Raw genomic sequence first — 25,320 nt, forward strand, 5'->3', positions numbered from 1 at the left:
GGCTTGAACCAGGTTAGTAAGAGTGAAAACTCTGAGTTGACCATCTGATGGTTATTGGATAGCTCTTGCAAAATGACATATTCATCAGTTTGGTTTTTGGAGAGGTAACCATAACCCTGGTGGCAGAAATAGATCATCTGAGTGACATTTTAAGTCAGAAAAAAAAAAAAAAAAAAAGCTTTTCGTTTCTGTCATTCATCATTGCAGAGCACTCCTGAGGCAATCAGTAAGACTCCCAGAGGTAATGTTCGGAAGAAGAAGACGTGTTTTGTATATAGTAATGAGATTGTGGTTTTAAACCCATCCATTCTATTTTGTAGTTTGAAGTGGCTTTAGTTCGAAACATTAAAACCATATAAGCTTTGTGTGTTTGGAGCTTCCCAGGTTTTGTAAATGTTCTTTGCCTCAGCACTTTCCTATCTTGAGTCCTAGTGTCACTTTCTTACAATGTCTCATTGTAGAGAGCCTTGGGTGTGTCTCAATGGCTATATTTTTATTTAGTATCTTGGTTCACTAGAGCCTTGTGCTAAGGAGGCCAAGGTTATGAGTGTTGATCCCATCCCAGTCAACCTTTAAAGTGAAAAGTGTTTTCCCTGTAGGTTCAACTGGTGCTTCAGAACTGGCTGAAAATATTTGACTATTTTTGTTCAAAGTATGGATGAGGCTGCCCCATTCATTAACTACACTGGAGAAAATAAAACTGATGTCCATCGGGTGAAATCTTTCCAAATGGGGACAGTAATTTTTTCTTGGGTGAAAGAAAGCATTTACTCTTATCTGTGGGGGAAAACACATGCATTTCAGCAGACTTGTTTTAATGTAAGTTCCAAGAGAATGGAGACCATCAGTCTTCGTAGTACTACCCCATCCTGGTGTGCTCGGCATAGACAGAAATGATCAGCTCTCAACATCTACTGCAGCGGAGAACGCTGGGCATTTTGTGGAGTAGATGGCAGAGGGGGGTCATCTCTTCCACCTATTTAACCTGATTTATTGCCTTTGAATTTTTTAATAAGGACATATTTTAAGCTCTGTCTGGGGACTGAGAGCTCTGATCATTCATGCAGTGAACTTTGAATAAGTTGATAAGATTGGCTGGACCCTATTACCATAATGGATGGTGACTATTTGACATTTACAATGGAATGCTCCATTTGCACTAAAATAAGTGAATTTGTATTTAAAAATAATTTACCAGTTGTTTTTTTTTTTTTCCCCTACCAGACCTAAAATAGAGGTCATTTACATTCAAAGCTAAAAAATAATAACTGCATTCGGACTTAGTGAAATTTATTGAATACATGTTAATTCGTGCGGCCCCATTAAACCAGATTGTGTTGATCTGTTAGCTGGAGAAAGAGCAGGAGTCCTCTTACTCTCACGGACCTCAACCCTAAGTTACTAGATTTTCTGAATACACAAGGATTTTTACTAAGTGCACATTGTTTGTCAGGCCTTGTGACCTTCCTGCCGACTGAACTGCTTATAGGTTAGATGGTGGTTGTCTGTGCTGTTCTGGTTTGAAAACTGATTTGTGTAGCTCTTCCTGGTGGAGCATTAGGTCACTGGTATCCTTTGCTGCCCATGATGCATGGAAGTGAGTCAGTGGAAAATTCACTTACTCATCATGACCTACTTCTGTCACTTGCGTTAAAGGTGCGCTTATTTGTCAAAAGCCATCTGTCCCCCTTCCAGAAACTCTTGCCCAATTGCTACTTTAACCCCTTAGCCTATAGGTTCTTTTAGAATTTTCGCAGTTACTTGAATATGTCTATCAGCTACACTGTAGTAGGTGTAACCTGTTTTAAATTGACGCTGGGAAGCCAGAGACAGTCTGATCTTGTACGGCTCTCAGCACATTGCAAACCCCCCCAACCCCCACCCCGCCCTGCCAATCCCCAGTCACTGCTTTTCTAATGAAGATTCTAGGCCTTTGAGGAGAAACTGTAAAATGGTAAGTTTCAGGATTTATTAGGAGCACACTCTCCCCTCCCTCATTTTCAGTAGAACTTTCCCTTTCTCATGTTTAGTAGCTTATTCTTGGGTTCATTGATCCAGCAAGGTTTAGTCAAGGGTGGCTTTGTGCCTGGTCAGTAGGGTCACAAGAAAAATAAGATCTGTGCTTCTTGCCTGCATGCAGTTTATACTCCCCACTAGGAGAGTTGCAAAGAGTCATTTTAAAGTAAGACCAATTTTAAATTCCATTTTAAATGTGGGGAAGTGTGGAATATTCCACTCGGAGACCAAAACAAGGATTATTTCTTCATTTTGTTGTCAGATCAGTCCTGCCTCTCTTTGACCAGAAGGTTCACCCTTTTCACACAGTCATACATGTCATTGTGTGAAATTGTGTACCATCGACCTTTATGCAAGTAGGAGAGGCTTTCTTGAGAACAGAATTCTAAACTGCACAAAAGGAAGTGATGTGTATTAATTTATATATTTTATTAAGTACACATACACACACACATACATGTGTGTGTGTATGGCAACTGTAACCATATAAACATATAGTAACAGATGTATTGCTATTTCTTTCATGTCCAATATTCACCACGGAGGATTAGAAATTATATGCCATATTTACACATGAAACAAGGTAAAGTTCAATTCAGCATTATTTAAGGTATAACTATTTCATCTCAGAATAATATAAAAATACTTGTTTCCCTGATCTAATCAGTTTACAGACTCTCAAGTCAGGAATGAATTATTATACCTAAACTAAATGTATAGAGGAAGTGAATGGAAACCAGCATTTGATGATAGAATAGTATTCTTCTTGAAATCCATGTCATTCTTGGCTCTTAATGACTGCTTACTATGAACAACTCCTCTTAAAAAAGAAACAAAAACAAAAAACACTTTTGCCTACTTGATAGCACTTAAAAAAAAAAGCAGCACCTGTTTCCATTAAAATAACCAAGTGGAATTTTGTTTTCTGCTAACTGATGAAGTTGTGAATATTAATGTATTTGGATCTTAATTTCCTTGTGCTGTTTTCAGATTGTTACTGATACCTCTCCTTTTGGAGGAGACTTTGTAGAGAAAACATTCAGGTTCAGACCGAGCTCATTGGTTTACATTTATTACAACATAGGCATGGTTTATATTGCTGAAAATGTTCTTTGCTTTTAGACAAAGAACCACAAGGTTTTGCTCAAAGACATTAGTGAAACGGCCAATTCGAAAGTAAATAAGAGCTAGTTAAGCTGAGTTAACAATGGAGAAACAGTGATGTGTGGTGCCCTGTGAATTTTGTCGCGTTAGAATGATCTAGATTTTGCAACATGATAACTGATTAACTTTGACCATACTGTGGGAAGACAGTCGGCTTGTGTTCATTTGCTCCTTGCAGCTTTATCTTTGCTTTTGCAACCATTTTCTGTGATAAGCAAAATAAATTAAAGTTTCAAAGGAATCCGTTTGTCAAGTAATACGGCATTGTGACTCTCCATCTACATACACAATCTATCTGGAGGTCCATATAAACAATGAAGTCTAAGAACAGGTTTTTACACTGTATTACATTTCATTATAGGCATAACCCTGTTGATCTGTTTGGTTCTCAATGAAAGAGGCCCTTCACGGCAGCTTACTTTTCATAACAGACCCCATTTCAAACAAGAGATTAGAGATTAAGCCAGTTGGCCAGTGACTTAAGTATAAAATATCTTATCTGGGCTTTGCGCAATCTCTTCATTTAAAACTACTTACCTAAAAGGCTTATTTCTTTTGTTGTGGTGTCATCACAGGCCACACCTAGAGAATTTAGAATTGTTTCTTAGAGCTTATTCAGATGTTTTCTGCTAAGCTGTCTTTAAGTAAGGTATTGAGAAGCAACATAACCTTTCTGGGCCATAACCTCCAGTGTGATGGGAATGCTCTCTGTCACCACAAAAGCATGGCATTTCTGCAGCCTTTGGAAAAGTCTGAGGAGGGAAATGGATGGGGTCCCTGCCAAGTGGTACTTGTGGGCATTTGAGTGGGTCGTGGGGAGCTCTGTAGTAGTGATTCCAAAACCACAAGGTCTCCCTATTCTCCCTTTGGTGCTAGATTCCTAAGTTATGCCCCGCCCCCCCCCGCCCCACCCCTACCGTCTGTTCTATAGCCACTTGTTCTGTAGTGGGGACCAAGGGTAGGTAATAACAGATGATTCATTCCATATGACTAACCTCCAGCACTGGGGCTTTCTTAACGTGTGACAGTGTGATTCTAGTTAGCTTCTGCATTGCAGCCTCAACTTCTGTACGTGTTTGGCACATGGAATGTGAGACACGTTGTGTTCCAATGCAATATGGTAATCACCACCTGAATATAAATTCAGTAATTAAAGCTCCAAAAGAAGCGACGATATTTAACACGAAATGCTGGGAAGAGTTGATGTTTATAGAGCTGTTTGTTGTTTCCGAGTAGCTGGCTTTGTCTTCCACTGTATCAGTAGTGTGTTCTACGTGGCTATTCTAAAAGGATGGTCTTGATTTATGGAGTGTGTTTACGTAATTGAGGGGGTTAGCTGAGAAACAAAAAAAGTTTCCTTGAAGGACTGAAGGACTGCTTGTTTAGAGGGAGCCACTGAGGTGATCTGCTTTTACTTTGAAATCTGCGCAACCACAGGGTCGTATTTGGTGTTTTCATTGACATTTTAGGTCCAGGAGACCTGTTTTCCTCCTGGCTTTGCTATTGGTTGCGTTGACCAAGCCTGCCAAAGTCTGGCTATGTCTCCCGCACATCATTAATAACTATTAGAATTGTCTTGCCCTGGCTTTGATTAGCACTACTGTGACTACACTACCAAAAGCAATTGGATGGTAATTAATTAAAGGGGTGCCGACGATTCCTTCCCTTTGCAAACATGTGGTCAACATTCTGTGCTGGCTTTCTCTTTTCATGTTTTAATCCTGGCTCTGACAAGAGATGAGCTTTTGCTAAAATACGAAAACGACACTTATTAATGATTTTTCTGAGAGAGACACTTCACTGGTATTCTTCATCGCTGTGAGTGAGTTAACGTTGGCTGATACATCACAACCAAGGTGATCCGGTATGTCATTTTTTTTTCCACTGTGAACGCTTTCTTTTTTAAAAATGACTTTATTGAGGTATGGTTGACATAGCAAACGCTGTACATATTTAATGTATACCACTTGATGAGTTTGGAGATAAGTATATATGTTCGTGCAACCGTCACCACAATCTGTGCCCTACTACGGCTCCTTGATGTAGCCCTTCTGAGATGGTGAAGGGAAGTGGAAGCCAGCAGTGGCTTCCTCACCACTTGAGTTGTTTACAGTCGAAGCCTATGTGGGATAATGAGGCCTGATCTAAGCTGGGGTGTGGTATTCCTGGATGCCTGCAGTGGGCATAAACATCTGTAACTGGCACTTGCCAAGCAAGCATGGCTCTTGTGCTCAACTCTGTCCTGCTTCCCTTTATCCCCAGCCACATACTTGCTCACCACAGGGTCTGTCATATTGTACCTCTTGGAGCCCTGCATTGGAACAGAGGAGACACAGGTCATGGCCACTCACAAGTCGCATGAAGAAACAGGAACCTCTCTCTGCCTACTCAGGATCGCTCAGCCCTTCTTCTAGGCTTGGGCCCTCCCCTTCTATTCCCTTGAGGAACAGGGCCCACAGGCTCTTTTGTCCTCAGGGCAGGGTCTGGGTGGCAGATTGCCTCCAGGCTGCCTCCTGCTTCTACTCGGAAACCAGAACTCAGGACAGGCCCTCTAAGTCCCAGGAACCAGACTCTGCACACAAAGATTTCTTCTCCTTTATACTTTGCATTGTCCTCCAGGGGAAGGAATACTACAAATTATTATCTTAATAAACTATCATGTCAAGGACACATACGTCTTCACTTTCTACCACCCTCCATTCCTCTTGGGAATCCTGGCTAGCAGTATTAAAAAAAACCATCTGCTTTTCTTTTCAAATCACACACACATTTTTCCAGATGAAGAGGTTACAACATTCAGGATTGCAATTTTGTGGAAACACGTGCACGCACACTTAAACTCCCATACTCCCGCTGCTGACGAGTAACCGCCATTATTGTTTATGTACATTTCCTTCCAGTCTTTTTTTTTTTTTTTTTTGCCTTTTCTATACTTTAAACACGTTTGACGGCAGGTTTTGGACTCTACGTTTGTTTTTCACCTTTGTCTTTGTAAGCGCTTTTGGAATAATGTCCCATCTTGTGGTCGTGGCATGGTTTATTTCACTACTTCAGGGTTTTTAGGAGATAAGACTGATTGTCATCAGTTCTCTGCCATCTCAGAAAAATGTCCAAAAAAGGGATGTGTACATAGAGTGGATGGTAAAACAGCTAGATTATATACAAAAAACAAAACAAAACAAAAAAAACAAAAAACCTTCCCCAGAGAGGAGACAGTTAATTCTAGGTAATTGTTGAGTGATCTTGAAAAGAGAAAAGTGAGGGAGCCCTTGGGTGGCTAAGTTGGTGAAGCATCTAACTTCAGCTCAGGTCATGATCTCAGGTTTGTGAGTTCAAGCCTGCATTGGGCTCTTTCCCTCTCTCTCTTACCTTCCCCTCTCATGCTCTCACACTGATTGTCATTTTTTTTTTTTTTTTAAGAGAAAAGTAAGTGGGCAAGCTCAAGGGTCTTGCTCCAAGTTCCAGCTCTTCTTACCTGAGGGGGGGAGGGGCGGGGGGAGAGGGGAGACCTTCCTGGCTCAGCCTCTGTCTTTGAGCCGCCTGGGACCAGCCTTTCCTTGCTCAGTTTGGGACTTTTTCAAACCATTTGATTTCAGGCCACCGTGACTCAAACAGAACTAGGTCTTTATTGTGGGGAAGATTTTTAAAAATAGATATTTCATTTAGTACATAAAAAGCATTTACAGGACAGAATGACCAAAAAAGGAGCTATATCCTAAGAAAAGTTGCCAACTCTTATTTCTATTCCTGAACCTTATCAATTTTTAAAAAACCTGTTAGAAAGGGAAGTAGTTTTCTTCATTTCTCTACAAATTGATGAACTTTTTCATAGATGAGTTAGAGATTAATCTTGTTGAGGTAAAATCGTATCTTGCAAGAGGAGGTAGAAAACTAATCAAAGTTCTTTGTCTAAGAGGAAGTTTTCACAGTTGAAAAATGACTCATCTCTGAAGCCGGGCTGTGATGACGAGGGCCAGGAGGATTTGGGGGGATAGAGTTATCATTCATAATTAATACATCATTAATTCTTCCTAACGATGATGTCAGACTCATTGCTGATTCTTTGTTGTTGTTGCTTTTGACTAGAACACAAACATTAATTATTGGTTCCACTGGCATTTGCTGTAATATAATAATTACATTAAAATTATTTTATGAATGGAATTGTATGTCTTAGTTTAATAGTGTATTATGGGCACATTAACCATCTTGGGACCTCTCCTCCCCCCTCATTACCTGTTTTATATTTCTCAATGCTAAAATGATTCCCATGTTAGGTATCTTTACTTTATATTGTACTTCACTTGAGAAAATGCCTTAACCTGACTCAGATGAGAATCACTTGCCTACCTGGATACTGAAAGCTTTAGCCATTGTCTGCCTGCCTGCCTGCCTTCCTTCCTTCCTCCCTTCCTCCCTTCCTCCCTTCCTCCCTCCTCCTCCTCCTCTTTCTTCTTCTTCTTCTTCTCCTTCTCCTCTCCTCCTCCTCCTCCTCCTCCTTCTTCTTCTTCTTCTTTTAATCTTTATTTATTTATTTAGAGACCGAGAGAGGGAGGGAGAGAAAGAATCCCAAGCAAGCTCTGTGCTCTCATCTCAAAACCTGCCACAGGGTCTGATCTCATAAGCTGTAAGATCACAACCTGAACTAATCAAGAGTTGATGCTTAACTGATTGAGCCACCCAGGCGCCCCTAACAGTTACATTTCTAATTTAGATGATTATGTGTTGATTTGTTTCATTTTATTTTACTTTGATTTTTTTTTTTCATCATGGCTACCTAGTTTCTGTCAAACCTTGGGTAGACGGGGGGGGGGGGGGGGGGGGGGGGGCAGGGGGTTGTTGGTCGCTTTTTTTTTTTTTTTTTTTTTTTTTTTCTCAAATACACAGTGTGGCCTAACTGAACAATGGAGCTATTTTAAAACTCTGGGAAATGTCTCCCTCCCCAGATTTCCTGATTGCAAACTCATATGCGCATCTCTTGAGTCCTGGTACCAGTGCTCCCTTTGCCTGAGGCAAAGACATTCTTGAAAAAATGCTGGGGGATTTTTGGTGGAGTTGTAAAGCTGCCTACAAGACAAAGGAGTTAACACAGGAAAACCCACGTTGAGGGATATAACCATGGAGGGAGTTAGAAGATAACTGATCTACTGAGAATTTATCACCAGGTACCAGTCTCCAGATTGTAGAAAGGGGACATGACCTGTCACTACCCACTCTTCTGCTTTCTTTTACACTATTTTAAAATATTGTAACTTTCAGATGCAAAAATAAACCTAAGTTTCTAAATTTATTTTGTTTACAAATCTAAATAAATTTGTGTAATTTTTTTAAGTAAAAAGAGAAATTATTTTTGTCATTTGAAAGACATAACATCAAATATTTGGTACACTGCCCTCGAGGCACATTAGCTAATGGCACAAAGTGTTTTTGCTCGTTACCATATAATTGTGTGAGTTCAGCAACTTTGGTGCCTACTGTTAACAGTCAGTGTAGCTAATATCTGAAGACCCAGGCAGAAAACACTCTGTTAACATAAGTGAGCCCTGTGATTTTATGATTATACTGTGAATGAAAATATGATGTGACCACAAAGCCAAAGGAATGACTCACTTGGTAGCTATTGACAGATTTTATTTTCAAGATGGTTTAGGTGTATTGTTGTTTTCATGAGTGTTACGTTCTTTCCGCAGGGTTTAGGGTCTCTTTAGGAAAACAATAAGTAAAAGTAGCCAGTGAAAAATTTCACCTTCACTTCTTTCATCCAGTGTGCGACTGATTCTCAGTAAGTTGAAGCATCTGAATTCTTGTCTTGATGTGCAGTTTAATTTCATGTGAGCAGATCACTAAGGATCCTTTTCAGTGTGGTAATGTTGCACAGGGGGCTGCTATCTCTCCGTACCATTGAATTTCTACTTAGAAATGTTGCCATGTGAAGGTCAGAGTCCCTAACTGTAATCAACAGGAATCCAGGAACACAATGGACAGGAACTCTGTGAGTCACTGCAGGGAATGCAGAATGAGTTTGGGTTGGTTGCCTGGTGAATATGGTGAAGAGGCAGAGTGGGTGTGTTACTCAGGAGCTCAGGGTACTTACTTATAAGGACCAAACCAGGCTAGGGATGAATGAGGTCACCTCTTTGAACACAAGGCTGGCCTTATGAGAAATAGATGGCCGTGCCTGTCAGAGGCATGCCGGTGGTTTCAAGGTGAGTGAAGCCAGCCTTCACCTTTTCCTTGGTAACTGACACTTTCATGGCATGCCAGTTTGTCTGAAACCCTGCTGTAGCTCTAACATTTTCTACGGTGCAGTGAAAGCTCTTTCTACACACAGACACATTCTCATACATGATCTCTTAAAGTCTCAGAGGTCATTCGGGAGCAAGAATGGGGGCAGATGCCAGACTAAAGGAATGACATCTTGAAAGAATGAATGGAACAGAGAAATCCAAGATTCGGGGTCACAAGCTTCTGGAAGTTGTAAATATGTACATTTTATAATGAGGAATTTGTTTTATTTTGAGACCTGTCATTTGTCACTATTTCAACTTAAAAAGAAGTTTGTCTCCATAGTACATGCAATATACCCTTTTATGCTTTGTGTCTTCTGGCCAAATTCCAAATGCATATTACAACATGGGCCATTCCTTTTCTCCAGAGCCACTGCTCATAAACATGCTTCACATCGCAAATCTGATTTCCGTATTCTCCAATACTGAAAGAGTCAGAGTTCTAGAAATAGGGAAAGGAAAAAAAAACATATGGAGCATGATCCAGAAATTTAGGTTTAATTTCAAAATCTATTAAGAAACAGTGGAACAAAAAAGTTTGATTCATACACGCTTAAGCACAATTCTTTTCTCTAGTTGGGTCTGTCTAGACCAGCTGGTTTGGGCAGGGATAAGTAGAAAGTAAGTGCCTGTTTGGCGTGGCTGATCTATGTGTTGGGTCATCTGCCTTTGGATCCTCCACAATGCCCTGTGGAGATGGAAATGTCCATATCAGGACCTCTCACATGTCTGTTCGCCATGAGCCTGAGCACTATATGGAAGTATATCCCAGGATAAAAAGCATGCTCCATGTGGTGACATCGGCATGTCTGTCCATCCGGGTCAGGCTCACTGCCTCCAGAAAACTCTCACTGTCTGGTGTGAAACTTGATGAGCTGATCTCCCTCCTGTGTTTGAACATTGGGCTGTAGGTGCAAAGATCTGCTACCCCCAAGATCACCTACCTCCATCTCTTTGGCGTGCGTCTGTAGTTACCAAGCTCGCTGATGTATGCATAGGACCAGAATGCTGAGATACTAATTTACAGGGATAAGTATAGTTATTATTGAGCTGTGCTCAATAATACTGTTCTAATTCTCTGTCTTAGAGACACTTTAACATAATGACTGAAAGCACAGGTTCTGAAGGCAGACGGTCTGGATTTGGATTCCCCTTCCACCACATACTCTTTGTGTGATGTTGCCAGACAAGCCTCTAGACTTCTCACTTCTTCGGTTTTCCACATCTGTTCGATATGGATAAAAATAAGTCCTACCTCAGAGGATTGTCACGAAAATTAAACCGTTTCTTGGCACAGACTAAACACTTGTCAAAGTTAGCAGTTATTGTTATTGCTGTTTTTTGTCATTCACATTTGGGCACACCTCTCTGTGAAGCTAGCCGCTTCCCCTGTATGCTTGGGGGAATATTAGCAGAACAAGGCATGTTAGTTAGGTGACTTAAATGATTCATGGCATTGGGCAAAGGTGGACTGATGCACATGGTTTTGACAGTGGTCTGAAACAGCGAAGTCTGTTGGGTAGAGTCCCTTGTATGTCCCTCTACCTTGCCGTTGCCAGTTTGAAGCCCTTGGCTTGATTGGCCCAGTGCTTGGATTGACACTTGAACCTGTGGTTTTGCAGCTTTTGTTTTCTTTCTTTCTTTCTTTCTTTCTTTCTTTCTTTCTTTCTTTCTTTCTTTCTTTCTTTCTAACCATTTCTTTTTAAATGATTATTTATTTTTCAGAGAGAGAGCTGGGGAGGGGCAGAGAGAGAGAGGAAAGAGAGAATCCCAAGCAGGCTTCGTGGCATCAGTGCAGAGCCAGACGCGGGGCTCCAACCCACGAACCGTGAGATCATGACCTAGGCCGAAACCAAGAGTCAGATGCTCAACCAACTGAGCCACCTAGGCGCCCCATGTTTTTCTATGTTCCTAAAAGCCAACCAATACCCCTTCATGTTGTTACTTTTTTTTTTCTGTAACTGTGTTAATATTGTCATTTACTCTCACGTCTTGTTGCTTTAGACCTAGCCCCTTTAGCTCTGGAGTAATTCATTCTATTGCCTTAGAAGTTAATTCTGTAGGTAATCTTAGGCTTCTTGTTCTAAGATCCTTGAGGGAAAGCCTTAGTGTAACATTCGAAATATTAAAACATTTATGCACGAAAGAAGGTATGCAAGAAAGGAAGACCAAAATGTTTTATTTTGATAACTAATGTTTATGGAGCACTTGCTGTGTGCCAGGTACTATGATATTTCTTTACGTGAGTTACCTCACTTAGTTTCTACATAGCCCTCTGAGGTAGTTCATATTCTTATCCCTATTCTACAGAATGGTAAATTGACGCTTAAGGGGGTTGGAATTGGAAACGAGATCTACCAAGGGTAAGTCCTTATATTTGATAGCCATCCCATGAAATCTAAAAGGTAGCTAGCTCTCTCTCTATGCAAAAGAATTACTCTACACTCATAAGTAGTAGTTACGTATATCTCTGTGTCTAATGCAGATTTCTAACTTTGATGGTGCCCTGCTTGTAAGAGCCCTGTGACCTCCCTCGTGGCCCCGTTTGCCACTAGTTATTACTGCGGCCTTGGCACACACCACACCACCTTCCGGAGCTACATTGCTGTTTCTCAGCTCCCAAACGACAAAAGCAAGGTGAATTTGCTACCCAGACTGAATACCGAGCAGCTAAGTTACTGGCCAGCATCTTCTGGTATCTCCCTAGCCCTCCTGTCTTTAGCAACAGAATTGATTCCTTGTGGCCAATTTCATCTTTGCAAAATGAGAGACCCACTAAGAAAACATCAGTGGATACAAATGAGAGAGAAGGAGAAAAAAATTGTCCAGTTAAAGGAAAACATGACTTTTTTACTGTACTTTTCACCAGAGTAGTCTGCTCTTCCTTCCTTTAGAGGGCTGTATCCTTTTCATATGGGAAACAAACAGCAGGGGCGGGGTGTACGTGCTTTAAGTATGGGATTAGCAAACAACTCCTGTTAATATCCATTTGGCAGTTTTCCTGTTGTTGTTCCATCTAGGAAACATTTTCTTCTACTTCTGCCCATTATCATAGTTTTGACACTCCTGTCATTAACAGAATGTCATTTTGCAAGATACTGAATTAGGCACAGCTAGCAACAAAGCATACTGAACAGAAAGATAATGGCTTTTTGCCACATGACTTTTCCTCGCAGAAAAGCACAGAGTGGAGCTCTCCTGTCAGCTGTGCCTGTGTGTGTTTGTGTTCTGACTGGGGGCACGTGGAACCAGGGGCAGTTCACTTGTGGGCAAAGCACTGTGCCAAATTTTGGTAAACGGAAAATGATTTAGAGCTGGAATCATGTTAAATAGTCCCAATGCTCATTCTGTGCTTGACATACATTTCTGTTGAGTGCCGTAAAAGGAGGTCGGGTATTTACAGAAGCAAACTCCTCTGCCTTTTATGGGTCAGAACCGAGTGGCTCCAGTGTCCTCTGAACCAGAAAGAAGGAACGAGCTTTTGATTTTTATGGGTAGCTTTGAGCTCTGTAGCTAAAGGACCCTACCAGACTAAAATATATCCACCAAATTAAGTGTTTCTGGATGTAGCAAGTTAAACAGATTTAATTTCTATATGGACAAGCCTGGAACAGGTAAAACATAGTCATCAGTTCAACTGGTCTATATATGTCCAAATGAAATTTGGATATAAGAAAATCTTACCAGCAAGGTGCGCCTGGGTGGCTCAGTCAGTTGAGCTCTAACTTTGACCCTGGTCATGATCTCACAGTTCATGGGTTCGAGCTCTGTGTTCGAGCCCGGATCCTGCTTTGAATTCTGTGTCTCCTTCTTTTTCAGCCCCTACCCCTCTCACAGTCTCTCTCTCTCTAAATAAATAAATAAATAAACATTAAAAAAAAGGTGGGGGGGGGTAGAAAAATCTTACCATCGAGCTTTATGAAGGTGTTGAGCATTTCTTAAAAGCAACAAAAGTAGAGACTGTAGGTACAGGAGAAAGAAGTTAATAGTATAACTTTATTACAGTATTTCCAAAAAGGCAGATCAGAGCAGATTTATTAAGTCTATACTGTGGTTTGGTGCTGCTACCCGTTTCTAAGGTTTTTTAAAGATTTTACTTCCTCATCACTGGCCAAGTGAGAAAAGTTCAATGTTATTCAATTAAATCGATGAAAAGTAATTTTTATAGTTGGACTTTGAGTTTGGTTTTCTGCTTCTTAGAAAAAAATGTATCGTTATGAGTTTTATGTATATCCACTATGAAACATGAGAGCTTAAAAAAGTGTGTTAAAGTCACATATTTTACCACCCGCCCCTTCTGCCCCAAGGCGCGCGCACACGCGCGCACACACACACACACACACACACACACACACTGGAAGTTCAGGAAAACATTAGTTTGTATTTGTATTTTGTTTATTCTTAACTCCCCAACACATTGTAGGCTTACCTTCAGTCCCTGTCTACTGGTGCCCTGAGCACAACCAAAGACTTAAGTGTCAGTCTCCGAAGGGTTTGACCCTGACCTTTTACCCAGTTACACAACCTGAAGTATTTGACCCTGAGCCTTTACCCAGTTACAAAACCAGGACTACCACCCCCACCGATCCCCCACCTGTCTCTCATTGCCACTCAGCCTAGGGGATATCAGCTCTTCAAGCCTTGCAGAATAGTTAGACCATGGTTTTGGATGACTCCATAAGGTGTTTTGGCAAGATCAGCCCTTGGAACAGTTTCCCAAGATCTAGCACATGCCCTTCAGCTCTTAGATCAAAATTAATCATCCCATTTCCCCAGCATTGTCTTCACACCATCATACCAAGGAGGAGCAGTCTTTATTTTGTGTCTTCTGTGTGAGGTTTGAGCTCTTGTGTCCTGCAGGGAGAATCTTAAGTTCACAAGTCATCTGTATCTCCTCCTTGACTTTTCTAGCCCTCAGGTGTCCTTCAAATCCATCACCTGCCCTCAAGTCTTAGCATTCCTGAGGGGCAAATGGGCTAGGTATTTCCTGTGATTTTGTTGCAGGTAAATTGTCCTAAAACAAATTTCTCAGGTACTGAGACACTCCTCGCTTGAATCACTTTTTACTTCTAACATTTTTAGCAGTTGAGCTTTCCTTGCTGCTGTAAATATCCCTGTCATTACCAAACTCCTGCTCAACTTTAACCTTCATATTATGCCTCTCTCTTAATCCCACTGACTATCCCTTTGTAATTTTACTCAGAACAACGTGTATGTAGGTTTTTCCAGTAAGGTGTGTCACACCATACATCCAGCCCCACAACGCTGTCAGTTCTTTGTGTTTTCTCAGTTATACGTGACCTTGATCAATGTAGTAGTATTAGACAATGCAGTAGTATTCTAATATCATCTTGGATCAGTTGTATCTTATAAGTTACACAATGTTGGGGCCCCTGGGTGGTTCAGTCGGTTAAGCGTCCGACTTGGGCACAGGTCATGATCTCGCAGTTTGTGAGTTCGAACCCCGCATTGGGCTCTGTGCTGACAGCTCAGGGCTTGGAACCTGCTTCGGATTCTGTGTCTCCCTCTCTCTCTGCCCCTCCCCTGCTCATTCTCTGTCTCTCAATAATAAACAAACGTTAAAAATTTTTAAAAAAATAAGTTATACTATGTGGCACAAATTAAAAACTTCTTAAAAACTCAAACTGTATTAAGTTATTCAAAAATAGTTACTGAATCTTGAGTGAAATTATTATTTTCTATATTTTTCCCTGTGTCCAAAGAGATTGACCATTACATAAAATGTAGTCTTTGGCGTCAAGGAGCTCGTCCCCCCTCCTAGATTATAACCTCCATGTAGAATCCCTGGTTATGTTTCCTAAATGAATGAGTGACTCCACAATGGGTGCTGTGCTTGCCAATGTCTCTGTGGAACAATGTGGTGAATGTCAGCCACCCATCAGCCCTGTGCCTGACAAAGGACATTAGAGTTCACCATACCAGCCACATTGCTACGTCTTGTTCTGAAATAGCTACAAAATGGACTAAGAAGAAATAGGATTAGAAAATGTTTTATGTCAGGCTGATCTCTGAGGTGAAGGGATTATTTAGGGAAAACCTGCGAATGGAAGGATAATTTGCCATGCACAGTATATACTGTGCAATTCTAGTGCTTACTATTTATGAAAATAGGTTTCAAAGCTGATTGGGATTCTGTCTCACGCTTTAAACAGCAACAGATTTTGGATGGTACCTTTCCTCCAGATTCTGCCATAGAAGGCAGTTATCTGTGAAGTATTCTTATCTCTTTTATACCTTAAACACTTGGAGACTGTTTTCTTCGTGTTCTTATCTCCCCTAGTACTTTATACATAGGAAAAGACATTCCATTAATATCTGTTACACTGAATAGTGTCTTGCTAATATCTGTGTGTTCAGCCATCCCTCCCTTCCTCTATGAAGACAGAAATTTGGGCCAGACTTCAGTATGGGTTATCTTAATGGATTAGATATATTTCCAAGAAGTACCGTGAACAGTAGTATGTATTTTTTCCTATTGATTTGCCTCAGAATTTTTGAAAGCTTGGAGACCTATGCCTTGCTGTAGGTACGTAATTAGCCAAAATTTTTCACTCATAGGTGAAAACAGTGTGAGCAGCTATTCATTTCCATTATAATGAATGCCTTTAAAAAGGAATTTTTTGGGGCGCCTGGGTGGCGCAGTCGGTTAAGCGTCCGACTTCAGCCAGGTCACGATCTCGCGGTCCGTGAGTTCGAGCCCCGCGTCAGGCTCTGGGCTGATGGCTCGGAGCCTGGAGCCTGTTTCCGATTCTGTGTCTCCCTCTCTCTCTGCCCCTCCCCCGTTCATGCTCTGTCTCTCTCTGTCCCAAAAATAAATAAAAAACGTTGAAAAAAAAAAAAATTAAAAAGGAATTTTTTCCCCCAATGGAAAAGTTAAGTTCAAGTATGAAGCCAATGATATCCATAATAAGCATTCATAATTACATACCCTACATAGCTGTGGACTAGGGTCATTACATAGGTGCGGGAGTGAAGAGGCCTGTGGCACTCAGGCTTGGTTGTCACCACACTGTCACTGCTTGCTACTTCTCCTTTTTTTTGTTTTTGTTTTTTTTTTTTTTGGTGGTGTACAGAAGAACATGGACTGGTATAATGCATTGAATTTGGGGGCCATTAGTTATTCAAACAAAATACTCAAAGTACAATCACAAAGAGTGGGATAGATTAGCCCATCAGCTTAACCTCCTAACTGGCCTCCCTATTCCTCCTTTGATCATTTCCATCTGGTACCTGAACCCTTCTTCTCTTTAGACAAAAGTCAGATGATGTTCAAAACCTTCCAACGGCTTTTCTTTTCCCCCAGGCTAGAGACTGGTCTCCATGCTGTGGCCTCTCAAGCTGCTACAGATATGCCCCTGCTCTTTCTCCACTGTCTCTCTGGTGCCTTTGGCTCACTCTACACTTGTGTCAGGCCTTTTGCTCTTTCTGAATGCTGGATGCCTCATCCTTCTGTCCTCATTCACTTCTTACCTCCCCAGTAAGTCCTTTCCTGACCGCCTCTTTACAGGTGTGATTCGTTACATCTGCCCTCCCCGTCCTACCTTCTGAACTATATTTTCTTTCTTTCTTTTTTTTTTAAACTTTTATTTATTTATTTTGAGAGAGAGCATGAGTGCCCAAGCAGGGGAGGGGTAGATGGGAAGGGAGAGAGAGAGAGAGAGAGAGAGAGAGAGAGGGAATCCCAGGTTCTGAGCCATTAGCACAGAGCCTGATGTGGGACTTGAGCTCACGCACCCTGGGATCATGATCTGAGCTGAACCCAAGAGTTGTACCTTTAACTGACTAAGTCACCTAGGCACCCTTCTGCACTATTTATCTCTATCACCATCTCCTACCATATATATTATAGTATAGTATAAACTTTATAAAGTTTACTCATTTTTGTGTTTACTATCTGCTTCTTTCTCCAGCATGTAAGCCCCTTGAGGGCAGCAGGGATTTTTACTGTTTAGAGTATACCTAGCATATATTAGGGACTCCGCAAGCAATTTGTTGAATGAATTATAGAAAGCCTAGGTGGAGCCTTGATTTCACAGACCATAGTGGGATGCCAACAGTGCTTGGCTTTACCTTATATCACAGAGACACAAACACTCATGCGTGGATCTCTGCCACTTTCTAAACTGTTCAGGAAAGGGGGTACATCTGTAGCCTTGAAGAAGCCTCAAGAAAGGGGAGATTGATTTACATCAGAAAAGCAAAAAAGTTCCTGGGAGAAGACAGTGGTATGAAGGTAGAAATGGGGAGAAAGACAAAGCAGTCTCTGAAGGAATAAGTAGGATTTGGGGGGAAGGTGTCTACACATTTTTAAGGAAGATTTGCTTTATGTTGCTTACTATAATTTTTCTTTCAAAATACAGCTCGAATATACTTTCTAAGGCTTTTGCATGCGATTTGCAAACATGCAGAGGCCTAGATCGTTCCTGTTGCAGAAAAGGAAAAAGAAATGTCCATGATATATATAATTTTAGTGCATTTAAGAATTCTAAAATTTGCTTCAAATGAATAACCTAAAACAGGAATGAATTAGACCCATATTTATGTTGCCATGGTTAAATCTCAAAAAATATAATGTTGAGAGGGAAAAAAGTAGGTTGCACAATACCTATAATTTGTAGTGTGTACTAAAGTATAATTTCTGCAAAAGTCAAAAAGTGTGACTGCCACAGAAATATAAAATGACCATGTTAAAGCTTTTGTTATTAATTAATGAGGGTAGTTGTAATATATTAAAAAAGATGAAAAGATTTTGAAACTCAGATGCGTATCTACATATATATACATATATATATATATATATATATATTTTTTTTTTTTTTTTAAATCAGGAATGATGCCATGAATTTGCTAGTAGATGTGAAAAACGGGTTATTATGTTGTAGGACAATGTTATTAAGTGTTAGGGATCATCCTTCCCTAGAGATTATCACTTGTATCTCTACCATACAAAATTTGTTTGCATTTTTGTGGGCAAGAATCATTCGGCTTACTACCAGTTTTCTACATTTTGTCTTCTACCCCTACAGAGTTTTAAAATAGCCTAGTCAGGAAAAAGACCATGGAAGCTGTCCACCCTTGGACATCCCCTGGGGAGCCCACTGTGTAAAGCCTAATGAGCCATTGAAAGGAAAGCCGTCCATCTCTTTTGCACATTTGCACATGTTTATCAGTTTTGCCTGGTACGTGATATCATTAGTGAAACTGTAAACACGGACACACGTGTTGTTAGATGCACGTAAGTGTGCTCAAGTACCAAAATGAATGGGAAGGCTCCAGGCCACACTTTTTTTCAGTAGTTGTCTTTTTGGGAAGTGGAACATGTTGATTGGTTTGCATGTAAAAGGATACCCTTCCCCCTATCTCTGCTCTATGATTGGAAACAAATATGACAAGGTGATACCGTTCATTCCCAGCGGTAGAAATTGTTATTTTTCTGTATTTTCTGTATTTTTAAAACATCTTGGACAATAGGATAGTAAACTTCCAACTGTTTTTCTCATGTGGTTGTAGCTCATTCATTGTACAGACATGGAAACTACAGCTTGCTTGGTTTATAACAGGTATTCGGGACTACCACCTGAGTTAGACAGTCTCTGTCTCCCAGTCATGCCCACCTTCCTCCGCTTGGGCTTTCCCTTTTGTTGAAGGAATATTCAAATAGTCTGATTCTGTTAAGGTATTCACAATAACTCCTGTCCACATCCAGTGAAGCTTTGGTCTGTAATTGGTCTACCGCAAATTTATCAAATTGTTCAAGATGAACTAATAAATTGGAGCCTAGCATCTCTAAATTCCTGGGGCCCTCCTCCCACAGGTCACCGTGCCATCACTGCCTCTTAGCCGTGGCCAGTCATACGTTACACTAAGCCTTTCAAGTCAGCTGTGAATGTTAGAGATTACTGCCTATTGCGGTTTCCCCTCTGCAACATGTCTAACTGTGGTCAGACGTGATGAGTATTCAAGTCTCAAAAAGAATGTCATTTAAAATTAAGCTGGATCGCAGCTACTCAGACCAGTTGCAAAAGGCCACAGTCTGGTAGGCCTTGCAGCTTTTACAGACCTTGTAGGGGCATAATTAACAGGTTTCTTCAGCCAGGAGAGATGTGACAGATTCCGATGTGAAATATTTACAGGTCCTACCAAGGCCTTCATGTCCTTAGCATAAGGACAACCTGGGCAGATAGAGAATATGGTTACTTTGGACCAAAAATATGTACACCACATTCCCCTCTCCCCCTTCAGCTGCGTAGCCTACATAAATCTTTTCCCTCACACTTTTTTTTTTAAAGAAGACTTAATTTTTTTAATGTTTATTTTTGAGAAAGAGTCAGCGCATGAGCAGGGGAGGGGCAGAGAGAGAGGGAGACAGAGAATCTAAAGCAGGCTCCAAGCTCCGTGCTGTCAGCACAAAGCCCAATGGCCCAATGTGGGGCTTAAACTCAAGAATCCCAAGATCCTGACCTGAGCTGAAGTTGGACACTTGGCCGAGTGAGCCACCCAGGCACCCCACCTCACACTAAGTCAGCCCTGACTTCGATGATGAAATGTAGGATCTGTCTCTTTATCTTCCTAGCAAACAGAAGGCACTGTTTTCAGTCACTAGGAAATCCAGCAGTTCCTTGCGGAATGCTTTGGTGATGGGAACCATGAGCTCAGAGCAGCAGGAGGGGTGCCCTGGGCAATCCTCACATCACCTGCCTGAGCCAAAACCATGCAAACACTTCCTTGTGCTGGCCTTGTGTCACTCTAAAGCATCTCCGCCCCTTTGCACATCCAGCTGCAACATTCTTCAAGAGTGTTCTGTCCCTCCCTGCCTTCCCTCCCAGCACCCAGGGGCTGGCCAGTCCCACTGACTGACAAGTGCTATCATTGCCTTTCCACCTTCCATTCTTCTCAGATCCCAGGCCCACCCAGTCAGCAGTACTTGTGTGTGTGTGTGTGTGTGTGTGTGTGTGTGTGTGTGTGTGTGTGTGTGTGTCTGTAGTTGGTCCATGGGGGAAGGAACCAAAGGAATGAGGTAAAAAGAAATACTTACTTGGCATCATTATACTCTGTCCTGACCCACTATTTGTTTTTGCCTTTGTCGCAAGTTGTCTGTGGCTGTCTTCTTGGGCTAAACTCAGATTTTGCAAGTAAAGAATTTGTGCCAGTGTGTCACCTTCCAAACTGGTAGAACAAACTGAGATGTTATCCAGAAGCAGCGTGTCTCCATGTGTTGCTTCAGGTGGTGAACCGGAGAGGAGGTGGTACCTAGTGGGGAGTGGACATTCCTGTGTTTGGCTTCCAGATCCGAGCACGGGCAGGAGGAATGGCTTCCATTCCTTTTTAAAGAGTGAAGCAGAAAGAATGCATTATGGGACGAGTAGCTGAAACTTGAATTACTAAGTGTTTTACTTTGCAATCATGGATCTTTGTTCCAAAGGCTGAAAACTGGAGAAGACTTTTTACAAGCTCAAAAATTAAACAAGGATAAATTTTAAGCAGGCTGAGATTTTGGCTCCACCAGAGGTGACATTCCTATTTTACCTGGTAAGACAGCCCCTGTTTCTCCCTTGGGTGACCCTGCTTGAGAAAAAGCAAGCAAGCTGAATCAACTTAGTCATGCTGGTGGTAGGGAATGAACCTTGATTTGTCTAAGTGGCCATGTATCTACTCTTTCTTCACTTTATGAATTAAATGAGTGTGGCACAGTCACCACCACAAGGGGAACCTGCTTCTTACTTGGATGCCGTGAGCTTCTCCTTACATCTTCTGGAAAGAGTGTGATAACCTGGATGAATACATGATGACCCTAGAGGTCAGCTCAGCATTTTGTACCAGTGTCATGTGTGGGCAGTGCCAGGTGCTGTGGCAGTGTGGGTAGCAAACATTCATAGGTCCTGCCAACTAGGAGTTGTTTTACTCTGGGTTAAAATCAGCTTTTAATTCATTTATTGGGAATCAGGTACCTAGAGCAATGAAGTTAGGTGACTGTCTTCCCTACCATTGGAAAATTGTCTGCAGAATATCTCAGGGTCCCAGGTCTGTAAAAGTGCTAATGTACATATCAAGAATTGATATTTTGGGGCTAAATACAGTATAAAATATCCCTTTACCCTTAAGAATATTAGCAGCAAATAAATGAATTTGCGAAGCCAAGTCCCTAGTTCGTGACTGTATTTATTTTGTGTATGCATAGGAATCTGTCTTGGCCTGTATTGTGTAAAGTCTGGTTTTGTGTATACATAGGAATCTTTCTTGGCCTGTATTTTATAAAGGCTGGATTTGTATTTGTTTAAAAGCTTCCTGTTTGATTGTGGAGAGATTCAGGAACGTTTCAAGTCTGTTATAATTTTAATACTGTCTGTACCTTCATGCTTACGATCCATATAGAGGTTAGAGAAGACCCTTTCAGCTTTGATTGTTCATAGCATTTGTCAATAAGATATGCCTCTGATTATTTAAGGTTTTGTGTAAAATATTCCCAGCATCTTAATTATGGTAAAGTACTGAAATTCTTTTTTTTTTTTTTCAATATGTGAAATTTATTGCCAAATTGGTTTCCATACAACACCCAGTGCTCATCCCAAAAGGTGCCCTCCTCAATACCCATCACCCACCCTCCCCTCCCTCCCCTCCCTCCCACCCCCCATCAACCCTCAGTTTGTTCTCAGTTTTTAACAGTCTCCTATGCTTTGGCTCTCTCCCACTCTAACCTCTTTTTTTTTTTTTTTTTTTTCCTTCCCCTCCCCCATGGGTTTCTGTTAAGTTTCTCAGGATCCACATAAGAGTGAAACCATATGCTATCTTTCTTTCTCTGTATGGCTTATTTCACTTAGCATCACACTCTCCAGTTCCATCCACGTTGCTACAAAAGACCATATTTCATTCTTTCTCATTGCCACGTAGTATTCCATTGTGTATATAAACCACAATTTCTTTATCCATTCATCAGTTGATGGACATTTAGGCTCTTTCCATAATTTGGCTCTTGTTGAGAGTGCTGCTATAAACATTGGGGTACAAGTGCCCCTATGCGTCAGTAATCCTGTATCCCTTGGGTAAATTCCTAGCAGTGCTATTGCTGGGTCATAGGGTAGGTCTATTTTTAATTTTCTGAGGAACCTCCACACTGCTTTCCAGAGTGGCTGCACCAATTTGCATTCCCACCAACAGTGCAAGAGGGTTCCCGTTTCTCCACATCCTCTCCAGCATCTATAGTCTCCTGATTTGTTCATTTTGGCCACTCTGACTGGCGTGAGGTGATATCTGAGTGTGGTTTTGCTTTGTATTTCCCTGATAAGGAGCGACGTTGAACATCTTTTCATGTGCCTGTTGGCCATCCGGATTAAAGTACTGAAATTCTGAAACAATTTGCTTTTAACTTTTTTTCTTGCACACATACTCCTAAATGAAGAATCCTTTTTTCTTTTACTCGAAATTGCATTCGTGATCACTATTTTGTAAAGACCACAAGTCTTTACAGAGAGTAGGCAAACACAGGATGAATGTCATATAAACTTTTATTGTATTTTTATATTTTTGATAGTGACCAAACAAGTATATTCCATTTGCCAGTTTTATTTAGACATTCTTTTTAAGATTTTTTTTTTAGTCACTTTTTTTTTTTCTTTTTCCTGAGAGAGAGCGCAAGTCGGGGAGAGGGGTAGAGAGAGAGAGAGAGAGAGACAAAGAATTTTAAGCAGGCTCCATGCCTAGTGCATAGCCTGACACGGGGCTTGATCCCATGACCCTGGGATCATGACCTGACCTGAAATCAAGAGTCAGACACTCAGTCGACTAAGCCACCTGGGTGCCCCTGAATCACATTTTTAAAATCAGTACTTTTCAGCCTTTCCTGGTAGACTTTAAATAACTGAAATAGTTTTGAAATTTTCTTCTGTTTTTCTTTGTGTTAAATTTAAATTGATTTTGCTTATAGTAGTATATTAGTCATTCTGTGTATTTGTTAGGAAAATTCTGGTGTTTTTTTTTTTTTAATTTTCTTCAAAAAATACCATTTTCTAGTTTTTCTTTAAGTTCACATATTTCACCAGTATCCCTGTTTAAGATAATCATTAGGTTAATATTTCTGTTGATAGACATTTATTATTCAAAATTTTCTTTACATACATAAACACCAATAATTGAGTGTCAAGAGAAAATCTTCATAAGTGATTTAAATCAAATGCTAAATGTAAAAAATAATACAGGTGGCCAGTTTTCTGGCAGTTAACTCATATTTCAGTTAATTTGCTCAAATTAACAAATAACTTTGCTGAGATTTCCAGGGTATAAATCTGTCATTTATAATTTCTCTTATTAATGTTAGCAAGTTGGTATGTTTAATAATCCTGTATTAAAATGAAAGAAGACATTCATTTGAATTAACACTAAATAAATTATACAGTGTCTTTTTAAAACAATCATGCTATCTGGTTTAATGATTGTGAATTTAATAGGTCAAATACGGTTCTTAATAGATGAGTTGATAATATCACAATCCACCTTTATAATTAAGTATCAAGAGTCTGTTCTTAATCAGCAACTTCTTTAAGGCTGAGTAAACATGATCTTAATTAAACTCCCAGATAATGCTAAGGGATGTTGATTGTTCCAGTAAGGAAAATAAAAGATGCAGCCTGACCTTAACAAATTATAAATATGGGAATGTTGATAAATGATAATGAGCAGCAAACATTGAAGAGAGAGGATTGGTTCCCAAGTCAATATTGTTGAAAGGAATTGAGTTTGGTTCTGAAATGTGTTATTTGAATATTTAGAAACGTTCCTTTCTGTGTCCACAACCCCCAATTTAGAAGTCAGGTGAAAATTTCTCTTTGAAGAGCCTGTTATAACAGGTATATTCTGAGTTAAACAAGACATTACACTAAACGTTTAATGGTGGTGGAGGGCAGCCCTAGTGTAGAAGGGTAGAATCACAGTGCCCTGAACCTGCTGGGTTTTATTCCCCTTTTTCTCACTACTAAACTGATAATAGAGAGTGAAGCATCAGTCTGTACTAAAGGAGAGGCAGATGAAAGGGAGATAATATTCTCCTCATCAACCAGTTTTGCATGTGTCCTATTCTTTGCTGCTTCTGAGACTTACTTTGGAATCAAGATAAGCATTTTATAACTTTGCCCTGGCAGAAACAGGAAAAAGTAGCTGCCGTGTGTCTATAGGTAGCAGTTTATTGAGTGGGTACCGGGATCAAAACAGTGGGTCATGTGCCTCTGGCAAAACACTTTCACTCTTACTTTAATACCAAGTGGAATCTGTTTTTATGATTCCAAAGTGTTTACCTTAATAAGGAATTTGAATATAGTATACAAGATGAAAAATGAATCAGTAGTGAAATACCTATCTCTTCGGCATCAGCTGTTCTGTTGACAAAAGGCACAAATAGGAAATTTGTCTAAATAATTAGATTTTTAATTAGTGCATCATTGTAAGATTAATGTCATCGCGCTTCATTGCATGTAATTTTGTATTAGGAATTTCATGTCAACAAAGACGCTACCTGTGGTTTGCTGATTTGAATCCTTAATTTATCACTTGGGTGTATGGCATGTCAGCTATTTGCAGTCAGGAGTGGAAAGACGGCATTTGATTATAACCTCACTGGTGGTGCAGAATACTGATGGTGTTATGCTATATGAATACATTATATTTTCTAATATTCAAGAGGCAGCCACCCATCAAATATTAGTGAGTGTATATTAACTTGCAGAAGTTGGAGCAACAGCAGGAGCAGACAGGTTGCTCAGCCTCTGGTGTATGTGTATGTTGAATATACCTGGACATCGCTGATGTTATATTTGTTACATTTGAAACTTTGTTTTTGTTTTTC

At 40.5% G+C, this 25,320-nt stretch overlaps 1 protein-coding gene across 5 annotated transcripts in view; it reads left to right on the top strand.

The window, feature by feature from the left end:
* MAST4 (microtubule associated serine/threonine kinase family member 4) overlaps window positions 1-25,320 on the top strand; it is a 563,401-nt gene that overhangs the window by 422,786 nt on the left and 115,295 nt on the right. The gene's annotated exons all lie outside the window — the stretch shown is intronic.

The sequence above is a fragment of the Panthera leo genome, chromosome A1, assembly GCF_018350215.1.
Source record: "Panthera leo isolate Ple1 chromosome A1, P.leo_Ple1_pat1.1, whole genome shotgun sequence".
NCBI classification, from domain to species: domain Eukaryota; kingdom Metazoa; phylum Chordata; class Mammalia; order Carnivora; family Felidae; genus Panthera; species Panthera leo.